General features: G+C 37.4%; 1 protein-coding gene across 1 annotated transcript in view; it reads left to right on the top strand.

The window, feature by feature from the left end:
* LOC126100693 (vacuolar protein sorting-associated protein 53 homolog) overlaps window positions 1-13,069 on the top strand; it is a 183,231-nt gene that overhangs the window by 75,704 nt on the left and 94,458 nt on the right. The window lies entirely within an intron of this gene.

Below are 13,069 nucleotides of genomic sequence, written 5' to 3'. Positions count from 1 at the left end.
ATTTTTTGGCAAAGAAACAGAACCATTATGTTACCTCAGCCACCATATTTGCTGGACAAGGCCCTGTGCAACTTCTTTCTATTCTGGAGGCAGAAGAGAATGATGAAAGGATGTTCTGTCGCCACCATTGATGGGATAAAACAGAACCATTGAAGGAACTTCCCATTACTTTTCCATCACACCTCGTATATACTTTCCTTACCATGTCATGTGCCTGCAGTGCGTACCACCAGGCAGCAGACAATCTCCTGGTGAATGGTGTCATGACTTTTTGGTCATCAGAGTAGAATAGCAACTTCTTCTTAACTCTCCTCTTTGTGCTGTTTTTTTGACTCAAGTTAAGTATAAGAAGACTTGATCACCACTACAATCTCCTGCTGTTATCTGGTGGGTCAAGAAAAGTAAGCTGCGAGTGAGAGTTGTTTCAACAAGGAAAGGAGATAGTATTTCATCTTTTTCAGTGACATAATGTCAGCCTTACACGGGGTGTCTATACCCTGAGACAACTGGGAAATCTGTATTTTTAAAAAAAAAAAAAAAGAAGCAGGAGCTTTTTCATCCAAGAGAAATCAGGGAAAAACTCAGAATTTTTCATTATTTTAGTTTGCAGTTACATTTTTGTAATTTTGATTGGTAAGAACAGGTAAATCTAACGGAGGATTTTACTGTAGCCTGCTACTGCAGAATAATACTGCAGCAATAAAACATGAAGGAGAGAATAACACTAAAATATAACTTAAGTTGCATAGAAAGTGCACCATTTACTACTACAAAACACAGAGTCCTCACCCAAGTGTTTGCTAGTAGGAAAATGTTTCAAAGACAATGGAATACTGCCCAACAACGAACTCCTTCAATGCATCTCTCTTGTGAGCCTAGTTTCAAGGAGCATGACATGACAACTGTTAACATTTGTAACTGGTCACCAGAAAATACTGCAAATGGTGGTTTGCAAAGCATTAATTACCATTTATGGAAGATAAATTATGCCACGTGTTGGAATGTGTGATGAATTTCTTAAAACATGGAACGTTAGACACTGAGGACTAGCCACTTTGAAAAGTTTTGGGCCGAGAAGATCAGCCATTTATGCCGTTATTTAATATTTTACTGTCACATTTGTGTTTGAAGTGTCTTAAAGGGTGAAACACACTAAAAAAGACTTTAGTTCTTTCATAGATTATGAATTATATCATAATGATGGCAAAGAGTATAATTGTTCTTCAAATGATTGTCTGACAAAAGTGCATTGCAATCTCAATTTCAGCACTTCAGAAGTTATTGTGCTGTATTTGCAGGATTTCCTGTTTATACTTTCAAAATATGCATTGTAAATGTTGTCGCGCATCAAAAATCTTTCCAAAACACTTTTTTTTTTCCCCCGCTGAGTTTTAGTTCCTAAAGTGCCCGAAAGTTCTATGCCAGTGTATAAAACCTTCACCATTCCAAGGTTGATACATTTTAAAGCTCTGAGGAAAAGTATATTGTCACTAAACACGGAAAAATGTATTTTCACCACGGAACAAGTGTATTTTTAACCAGGAAATAGCAGGGAAATTTTTTCTCATCTGTGTATACACCTTGCTTACAGTATTCAAGGCTTTATCAGAGATCAGTAATTGGTAAAGTATGATGCAAGCTATTATTAAGCTTCATGACATTGTCAGGGAGTGTGTGTGCACCACTGATGCTCTACATCGATGTTTCTTAAACTGTGCTCTGCAGAATGCTGCTGTTCAGTGGAGATCATTCTAAGCTTCCTTGAAACTTACATGCCATTTCTCACATTTTTCATTACATAAAAAAATGAAACTAATGTTTTTACAAAATTAGGAAAAGTAATAACTAAATCTCATGTCTACGTGTTTGGATGGTTGTGTCAATGAACATGATAAATTTCTGAGAATGTAGTGTAATTGGATAGATTAAAAAAAAAATCACTCACCAAGTGGTGGCAGGAAGAAATATATACAAAAGTTAAAGACATGTGCAAGCTTTCATAGCCAGTGGCTCCTTCTTCTGGCTGACAGGTATAAGGGGAGGGGAGAGGGATGAAGGAAAATGACTGGTGAGGGTTATAAAATGGGAAGAGTTCAGAAAAGTTACCCAGAACCCCGGACCAAGGGAGATTTAACAAAGGAGTTGAGAAGTCTGGTAAGTCTCCCCCGACTTGAGATTCTGGGCGACTTTTCTGAAGTCTCCTCATTTGTAAACTTTGCCATTCATTTTCCTTCATTGTTCTTCTTTCTCCTTCAACCATTTTGCCAGAAGATTTGCTAGAAGAAGGAGCCACTGGCTCAGAAAGCTTGCACAGTTCTTTAACCTTCATATATGTTTTCTCCTTCTGCCACTTCGTGAGTAGATTTTTTATCCATCCAGTTTGCATGGTTAGTATGAGTGGAACACTATCAGTGTATATGGCTGTTTATTCATCAGAGATGAGATGGCAACCCTGCAGCTGTCAAACTCACCAGTGAGGGAAAAAACATGCATGTGCGCGCATGTGCAAAAACACACACACACACACTTTTATAGGGTTTAGAGGAGATAAAAAGCAACACTTTTTTCGTGACAAAAATGTCACAGGCACATTGTTTGACCACAAGGGGTCCACGAAGATTTCAACACTATTGATGTTCAGAGAAGGTGTTAAACCTCCATGTGATGAATGTTGTTTTAGAGATGTTGCAGAAAATGTCCATTTACATTAGTGAATAACTGGCATCTGCATCCTAATCATTGTCTTAACACGATTGAAACAATCAGATGTTTCACGGTTAATAGGTGCAGCTTCAGCCAAATGGACAACCAGCTCTTCCGGAGCATCAATCAGTGTCTACAATTCACCTCCGCCACAAAAAGAAATCCATAGGAGTGAGGCTGGGAGAACATGGTGCCCACAGTGTTGGCAAACTCCTCTCAACAATTAGCTGTTGTATTTCCTTTCCTTGTTGGTAAACAAAACACATTTGGAAGTCAGGGAAATTTCCAACTTGTTTGTATTTAGTTCATTTTGGAAGTCAAGGGTATACACAGTTTGTTTGTATTTAGTTCCTTTGCTGCTGATTGTGTGCTGGTGCTGGGGATGTACTCAATACACTATAACACAGTTCCTCAAGCTGAACAATTCGCACACTGTGAGGTGAACCAATTTCCCATTGGTCTGGTTAAAAGGATCTTGTTTCATGAAGAAATATTTATAATGTGAACTGAGTTGGTCATCTCCTCCCAGGATATTGCCCTGTATAGAGGAACTTTGCTGCTCACCTGTTGTATCGTGCCTCCCCGTAAATGAGATGCTTGTCAGCTAACTCAGCTAGAGTGTAATCAGCCACAAAGAACCTTGTATGCTACCATAACATAAACAATAATAATGATTCGTGGAGATGGACACTGCTACCAGTAATGAAAACTTAACCTTCCTGACAAAAAGATATAATTGTATAGCAAATCAGATTCCGAATGTCAGTGTGTTGCGTACAGTGCAGCCAAATCAATTGTGAACATCAGCCTAAGGGAAGTCTAGCATCAGACGTCTCAGATGTTCCATTTACTAAGTGTTATATAATGCAGTTTCTTCGTTATTTCTGTATGTTAATGATTATGACCTCCCGAAAGGCTGTGTCAAACTCCTTCTCCAGAGGTGTTGTTAAAGATGTTAAAAAACTCAATACTACCATTCTAACTTCCTTTAATTAACGTAAAATGCCAATTTCAAACAATGGGAAGTCCAGTTTGGAATATCAACAATATTAGGAAAATAATAGATTGCTACTCATCATAAAGATTACACGTTGAGTTACAGACACGCAGCAAAAAGACTGTTACACTTTTAACTTTCGGGGAAAGCTTTCTCCTGGAGAGAAAAAACACACACAAAATCAAGCATACTTCATACATATATGACTGCTATCTCTGGCAGTTCTGCAATGGCATTCCAGTCAGAGGCAGCCGTCAAGTGTGCATGAGAAGTGCTTGCTTGTGTGTGTGAGGTTCCCCCCCTCCCCCCCCCTCCCCCTCCAATGCTTTGCACAAAAGCTAAATGTGTAACAGTTGTTTTGTTGTGCCTGTCTGCAACTCAGTGCATCACCTTTGTGGAGAATAGTAATCTGTCCATTTCCTTATATTATATATATTTTACATGAAACAGGTACATCATCGAACTGACCGCATCAGTAGCTTCTTTCAGTCATAACATCCCGACATGGATCTGAACATAGAATGAATATTAAAAGAACTTTTATTTGTCTCTTTACACCACATAATAATCATTGTCTAAAGTATTCAAGTATTCATATATCTTCTTAGAACTTCAGTGCCTCTTCAAAGTAGGTTGGTGATCTCAGAAATTTCTATATTTGTGGCCAACCAGGTATTTCCACTCGCAAAGCTGCTGCATTCGCCATCCCATCTTGAAGATACGCGTTGCCGCTTGGAATGACATGCCACATGCAAATAAAATAACAGACCTTCACAATATCTGTGCTCTCACCTACTATATCTTATTGTATAGTTTTCATTTGTAAGTATCGTTTGTCGGTAAGAAGATGTAGGGATACACACCAGTTCACTGGAGTGGTATTTATCACCACCTGTTAACCCCCTCCCGTACACATCATCTCACTGTAAGTGCAGCTACTTTCACTTCTTAAAATGTAAAGTTTGTATCATTTGAAGTCTTTTCTGATTATTAAGAAATTCTTTTAATACATCTCTTTGATTGCTGACCTTTATAAAGGTAATAACAAGCAGCTATTTGGAAAATAAATGTGCTTTCGATTTCATTCTAAGTAATCATCTGTAGAATTATAGCCAGCAATTCTTGTCATTAGGTAACTCTGTATAAAATTCTGTTACCATGCCATAAACATTATGTTAGTAATCAAGTAAACAACAATAATTGTTATTTTAAAGTCTACGTCAACACGTCATAACTTACTTTTGTAAGTTAGCTACTTTACTAATTTTTCCCCTTGTCAACATGAAATAAAAGAAAATCCTAAAGCAGTGCACAATAAAGGAAGCAACTTAGTATCACCAATTTACCCACACTACTTGGGGGGGAGGGGGGGGGGGGGGGGGGGGAACTGGGCCTTCTGCCATTTGTGCCTGAAAAGACCACTCATTATGAAGAAAGTGTAATGCATGCACATTTCAGTAAGATGTTCTTAAAATAAGTTTTGTTTAAGTGTTTGTATAAAACAAAATAAATTTAGCTAGTTAATAAATTAATGGAAATAGTTCCCTCTACTATACTTACTATATTAGTCATGTTTCTCAATGTTGATTCTAAATTTCCTTACCTATCATGTCATAATTTAGGTTTTAATGGACATCTTAGATATATTTCAGAGGTGGTTGCCGTCCCGTTGGTGAAGTGACCTTTTGGCACTCCATCCTAATCCCATCAATGCTAGTGGCATCAGTATGTCTCAAGACCCTCCTCAGGATAAACATATTGATCTATATCCTCCTTTTACTTAATCGAAGCCCAAGGCTCTTTATCTGCCGTTTTTACTCTGCTTTTTATTTAGTTTCAAAAAAATTTCATGTTCTTCTTGTTTGCTACATAAAAACATAAATGTACAACTGTGCCTCTTGTTCTTTTCTCAGTAATTATTTCTCCTAATGCTAATATTAAGTCATGATTACATTTTTTTACGAAAATCAAATGTTGCAAATAAATTGACATCAAATACTGCATGACAACAAAGTTCATTCTGATTCCTCTTGAATTATTTACAGAAATTATTACCATAATTTTCCCACTAGTTGAACTATAATTTTGTACTAAATTTAAATAGTCTCTTGCACACAAATTCTTCACAGACAATAGAACTAAGATAGATACCTGTTGTTAGTCTTAAGATTTATACTTTGGTGTTCTTATTGTTAACTGTTGAATGAGGTGAACTTGGTGGATGACTGTCTTTTCATTAATCTTTTGTTCAGTTAAATTATTAATACATGTCTCCATTATTGGGGAATTGAACATAAAATTTCCATGTCATTGTAATCTTTATTTTTTTCTAAAATATTGAGTCTTACAGTAGTGTCTGAAATTTGTTTCAGATCTGTATTTAATTCATCAGACTGACCATTTACCCTATTCTTGACTAAATTAGACTGTTAAAATATGTCAGAATGCAGCTCACCTCTTAAATTTTTTATCATTGTTTTTAAATGTGTGCTAATAATAAAACTGTAAAACCATAGTGTTTGTCTGTTTGAACACACTAATCTCAAAAACTACTGAACAAGTTCTCATGTGGTTTTTGTAGGTAACTTCAGTGTATCTGGAGGCAAACATAGACTTCATTTCATCAAAATCGAATTACATGGGGATGGTGGAGAAGAGGTATTTTAATTTAAAGTTTTAGGAGTCTGTTCAGCTTAGTAGTGCAGATTTTAACTTCAGTGATGGCATAGTACAACAAAGAACCAATAAATGGCACTGTTTTTTTTTTTTTAAAAAAATTCAGTGATAGTAGTATTTTCGGAAGTTTACGTCAGTGACAGAATTAAGTGCCACAATCTTATCTTTACATATACAAACTAACATTGAATTTACTTGGTTAGGATTATGGATTTATTGATTTCGCTTTGTGCATTAAAAATTTAACGAAATTTCTTTGCTTCCTTCAATAAGTTTCATTTATATTATATGTCTTGGGTAGGAAAAACAAATTTATAGATAGTGATCCTGTAAGAGTTCTGTTTTTATTGATTGAGGTAGAGAACATAAAAGAGTAACAATATGCAAAGCATGGACATTACTGTCCATTCAAGATGCTAATTAGATACCTGGGGGATCATTTTAAATAAGTGTACTTTGATTCTTGTAAAATCGCTTGATGTGGATGATAATACAGTTCCTTTAACAAGGCCACTTTCATTTTCCTTCTTCATCCATCTGAACTAAAGTATTATTATTAATGACATTGATCTCTGTGTAACATTTAACTCTACCTTTCCTTTCCTTTTCAAGTTGGCCAATACTTTGATACTTTATTGGCTTCAGCCACTACCTACCAAGAAAAGGAAGGAAGATTAGGCATTAATGTCACTTCGATAGTGATTCCATTAGAGATGCCACTGCCTACCTTCCATCACAAACAATACTGCTGTGCATGAGAGGTTGCAGTGCAACTTCCATGTTATGATGCAGTTGCACAGCATCTCAGGTGTTTTTTCTGTGAGAAAGAGCAATAATTTATCATTGGCAAAATCAAGAACTTTTCCAGGCTACCTCAACTGGACAGTCCGGTGTATTGAATCATATTATTTTCCTTTCTTTTCTTTTCTTATATATAAGCTATATGTAAACTGAATGATCTATAAACCAAAGACACAGCCAGAAGTAAATTAATGAGTTGTTTTGTGGCAAGGATAATGTTTTGATAAATCATTAAATATCTGTATGAAACAAAGTAAGAAATACGCTCTTCAGTTTATTAATTCATGTATCTTCACCCTTTTGTTTCTGGAAGTGGTAGCGCACAGATGTGTGTTTGAATCCATCATACCAGCATTATTAAAAATGTGTACTTTAACCATTCATTAACAGTATTATAACAAGTTATTAGAAAAGGAATATTTATTTGCACAGTTATAAGTTCTAATCCTATCTGTTCATCATTTCACTCACTGCTGAGATCCTGCATAAAGAGGTTAAGTGCAAACAAGAATGATTCACATCGTATCTGGAGGAGTGTTTCTGCATTGACATTGTCACACTCAAGACTAAACACAATGGAATTAATGTGAAGGTAATGACTCAGACTTGATAGTCACCTGTTGAACTTGGTTTACTTATACAAAAGTATTGTGCTTCGTGTAACAGTTCGACAGTTTCAGTGGTTGCTGTGATTATTTGGTACCACACACTACTGGAAGCAGCAATACCTAATGCAAATTGTGTTTATTGACCTTGAATGTAATGATAGTAAAGGTCTGTTGATAATGGGATCAGTTAAAGTTCACCCAAGATTGTACACAGATTCATAAATTACCTTCAAATTTTTTTCAACTATTCTTTCCAATCAATTTTTCCAGTTATCAAGCAACTATTAATCCATTTCCATTTCCACATCTCTATTCACCAGCTAGTAGTCACCTGTTTAGTGCATGGGTCAGCCAGCAGGCAGGGTAGTCATGTGGTGTTGTCAGTATTTGCTGTATAAACAAACCTATTGGCTTGCTGTGGTGATAGCTGGGGTCATGAACAAGGGTTCAGCTGAGAAGAGACCGAGTTCTAGTGGAAACTGTGTTCAACAAGAATCCCAATGAGAACTGCAGTGACTTTTTGTGGGTATTGGAGAACATGCTACATGTTTAGTATATCTACATTCTGTTATACCAAAAAAAGATAATGTTGAGTGACACTACCATTCCAAACATTGTGACATGTATAACAGTGTTCAGGAAGATGAGCATCTGCAATTAATTGCAAAGTTAAAATAATCCTTGAGGAATGAGATAAGCTTGGTTGTTTGAAGTAATCTTACGTCAACTTTTAATGTTTTTCAAGTTATATTGCAATTGGATTTACTCGACACTTCTGTTTCTAGGAATTTGAAGCTGCAAATGAAGGTGCAGTGAGGGTAAGCTTTAGAACTGCTCATTTAATCGCTAGGGAACTTTAAGCATTCACCAGTGGGTCATTTGTGGAATAATGTCTCCACATTGCTAGTGAATCCATATATCCTCTAAGTATGAGGGTGAGTTGAAAAGTTCCCAGAACGGAATAGAAAAAAAGTACTTACATCACTGAAACTTTTTTATTTTTCAATGTAATGCCCTTGTAGATTAATGCACATGGTACAACGATGTTCCAGAGCCTTGATCGCATCTCGAAAATGAGTTTCCTCATGCCTGCAAAATAGTTGTCAACTCCAGCCATCAACTCTTTGTTTGAAGTGAAATTTTCACTTTTGGAAAGAGATGGAAGTCTGACGGAGACGTATCAGGTGAAGGGGGGTGGGGGGGGGGGGGATGGCAACAATTCATACCTTAGTTTGTGTAATTTTGTGCCATGGCGACAGCATATGCGATTTTTATCCAGGGTCAAGAGTCGTGGCACCCATCTTGCAGATATTTTTTTCATTTCTAATTCTTCAGTTAAAATGTGATATACCCTTTCAGATGACATCTAGCAAGTGTGAGCAATTTCACGCACCTTCAATCGGTGATCCTCTATGACCATTTTGTGCACTTTTGCATTGAATTCTGGAGTAGTGACACATCTTGGCCGACCACTGCGCGGATCATCATCTAAGCTCTCCTGACCAAATTTAAATTCATTTGTCCACTTGGCAACAGTTGAATATGAAGGAGCAGAGTCCTCTAATGTATTCTGGAAATCGTCATGAATGTCCTTTGCTTTCATACCTTTCTTTAGGAAGTACTTAATCTCTGATTTTTTTTCCATCCTCGCAAATCACTACATGGGAACAAGAAAAGAGCCACGTCACCACCACAGCTCTCTTCCAAGAGCACTGACATGCCATGTGTTTACAAGCAACAGTCCAATGAATATCACATGAACAACTCATTTCACTAGCACTGATGTCTCATGTTGATTCCAAGAACTTTTCAAACCACCCTTGTACAACACAATTTCATGGAATTTCTGTCTCGATGCACAATTGCTCACCGAATAGAAGACCTTTGTACAAATGTTGAACAACAGCTAATGATGAGAGGGCAACAAGTCTGCTTATTCTCTATGCCTTGATGAAAGTACGGTCATTATAGATACAGCACAATTCGGTATATTCGCACGAAAGGTGAATATACATTTAAATATTACAGAAGAGCTTCTTGATTTAGTCCTCGTGCAAGACATTTGTACCGGTGAAGGTATACTTAGTGGTGTTTGACATGCTGTTATGAAATTGAATCTGTCCTAGAATTAGCTTGTTTCTGTTGCCGCTGGTGGTGCCCCAAATACGGGTGGCTGTAATGCGGGATTTGTGGACTGCCTAAAAACTAAAGTGAGACCAGGAAAGCAATTTCACTCAGTTCATTGTGTAATACATCAAGAGGGGCGCTGTGCGAAGACTTTCCAATTTGACGAATTATGAACATCGTCATTAGGTCTGTAAATTTTATACAGTCTGCAGGATTGAGACAGTTTCCAGAGTTAATGGATTCACTGGAATATGACTTCAATGATATACCCTCTTTTTTTTTTTTTTTTTTTTTTTTTTTTTTTTTTTTTTTTTTTTTTTTTTTTTTTTTTCATGTAAGATGACTGAGTAGGGGTAAAACCCTTGAATGTTTCCTACTTTTGCTTGACACATAAATCTTTTTATGAGAATGAATGGAAGGTCGGTTTCTGAGCTTTCTGACCCTCAGTGTGTTGTTATCTGACATAACTAGTAATTTCAGTAGTCTCAATACTTCGGCGCAGGGAAAAGGTCAGTTAATTGGATCTCTGTTTTTTAAAATTTGCGCCATGGAAATGAAATTGAGATATCCAGAGGTCAATTCCAGGAACGTAATTTCAGGCATTTTCTGAATGTGATGCGATTCACAGCTATGATTAATAATGATCTTGTTGCATCATTTGTTCAGACTCTTGATAATTTGGATACATCATCCACAAAACAATTCAAGAACTTGAGGTCACTTGAGCCAGATTTTTGTATCTTGATATCACCAATCCCAGTGGCCATTATAACTGTGTCCGCATTGCTGCAATAGTACTGATAGATCTGTGATGTGACTGCTTCATCAAGGAGAAGTTTAGAATGGCGAATGATGTCTTTCAGTTCAATTCTTTCCTTCCATGGAGTATATTTCCTTAACTTCACGTGAAAGCAGCAGTTATAATGTGCATGTTTGGTTCAACTTATTTATGTGGACAACTTTTCCAGCCTAAAGCTTTGCAAAGTGAAACATAGATTACAAATGACAGATAACTGTCTGAGGGCCATTCTTTGATAGCTCACCAAAAGTAGTATTTGTCTGGACATTCCTCTGCTTGCTGCAATACCTGAGAAATATGTAACCTAGAACAGCACACACAAAAGCCTGAGAGAGGATTCAAACCTCCAGCTGCAGCAGCCATGGCCCCAATAATGCACTGTGCTTCACTGCATGATGACAGGTCCACACAGCTCCCCCACTATGTTGTGACTGCTGGTGAGCTGCCAACAGTTATGTCACGTTCTGCCCAGCTGCCCCAGGCTAGGGCCCACGGGTGCCCAGCTGATCACCACTGTACTAGTCTAACATGTTTTGATTTATTTGAGCCTTTTCCTCATATGAGTCAGTAGTGTGTCCTTCTAACTTACTGGTGTGTTGGTGGTCAATTTTAGTACTGGTAATTATTATAATACTAATACTCAGCTCATTAAAATTTAAAGTGAAAAGTCCTGTTTGATTACTGGTATGTTACTTTAAGTTATTTAAAGAAGTTTGGGTTAATTTTAGAATTACAGTTAGAAACATATTTTTTAAAAATATAGAAACAAACCAAGGGTTTCATAATAAAGTTGGACATTGGAAAGGGTTCCACTTGCCAAAAACATATTAAGAAATGCTGCCCTACATTATACACCCATAACATCCATGAATAACATGCCATCATATTAAGAAGGCAGCCTATATCTTCCCAGAGTGAATAATGTTATATGGCCGCTATGTAGAGACAGTTGGTACTTTAGCAGTTCCAATTTCAGGCAACACTGTCACAGCCTTTTCTGATTTAAGGATTAATGCCTTGAAGGAGGTCAATGATAGAAAAGGACAATAATTGATTTCACTCAATTTACAATGCAACAGTCTTAACTTGTGTAGTAGGTAGCATTTTGTGAGATGTTTAAGACACAAAGGAATTACAGACATTAGCTATGAGTGGGTGTTGATTTGAATAGGTTGAGAATTTGCATCTGACGGGAGGTGTGCTAGCGTAGTCCGTGCAGTTGTGATGGTCACTGTGTCGGGTTGGTGCAGTGGTCAGCGCAACTGTCTATTATTAAGGAGACCCCAGTTCGGTTTCCAGTCCAGCTCAAATTTTCAACCTTCTCCATTGATTCAAATCAATGCCCACTCACAGCCATCGTCTGTAGTTACTGTGTGTCTTAATTCTTAGGGACTGCTGTATCAAAATGATGTATGTTCTTTCAGACATGTCTGAAAGAATAGGTACCATGTACTGGTATATATATAATGAAGGCAGGATGGCTAAGAATCCCTTCAGTGTGGATGCACATCTGACTCGAACTCTTACAGGAAATGGCGAAATGCCACGAGTAATGAGAATAATGAGCAAGGTTCATTACATTTTTAGTGTGTGGATAGGTTGAGAATTTTGTCCGACAGGATGCGTGCTAGGGCAGTCTGGGCAATTCTGATGACCACTGTGTCTGGATGGCGCAGTGGTCAGTGCAACTGCCTAGTAAGCAGACAGCCCGGCACAAATGTTCAACCTTCCCCATTAATTTAAATCAATGCCTCATTCACAGCCCATGTCTATAGCTCCTTTGTGTTTTAATTCATAGTGGGTGCTGGATCAGAATGGTGTCTGTTCTTTCGGACAATTATGAAATGATGTTAGATGCTATTTCCAGTTTATCCTGTCTTCATACTTTGTTCATTGATTGTTCTCACTGCCACAGTTTGTTCTAAGTGCACACTCCCCCGACCGACACAAAAAATCCTTGGATGACATTCCCTTTCCATCCTATTCCCCCTCATCATTCAAGAGAGGACTGCTTATACCAAAAGCTTAAGTGCCATTTATCTTATACGTGACCTTTGAAACTTATATACGTGTTCCAAGCAATGGAATCTCCAGGTTGGAATATCAACAACATTAGGAAATGGATAGATTGCTACAATCTGTAAAAATGACCCCTTGAGTTGTAGGCAGGCACAACAAAGAGGCTGTACATATTAATAATTTTCGGCCAAGACCTTCTTCAGCAAAGGAAACACACACACATTCACATAAGCAAGCACACGTCATGCACATGTGACTGCTACCACCAGCAACTCCAACTGGAATGCAACTGTCACGTCAATAACAATGTGGAGTGGATTGGGGAAGGGAGAGGGATAG

Source organism: Schistocerca cancellata, chromosome 9 (assembly GCF_023864275.1).
Source record: "Schistocerca cancellata isolate TAMUIC-IGC-003103 chromosome 9, iqSchCanc2.1, whole genome shotgun sequence".
NCBI classification, from domain to species: Eukaryota; Metazoa; Arthropoda; class Insecta; order Orthoptera; family Acrididae; genus Schistocerca; species Schistocerca cancellata.
The sequence above is the reverse complement of the archived record's forward strand: the minus strand, read 5'-3'. Positions and strand labels throughout refer to the sequence as shown.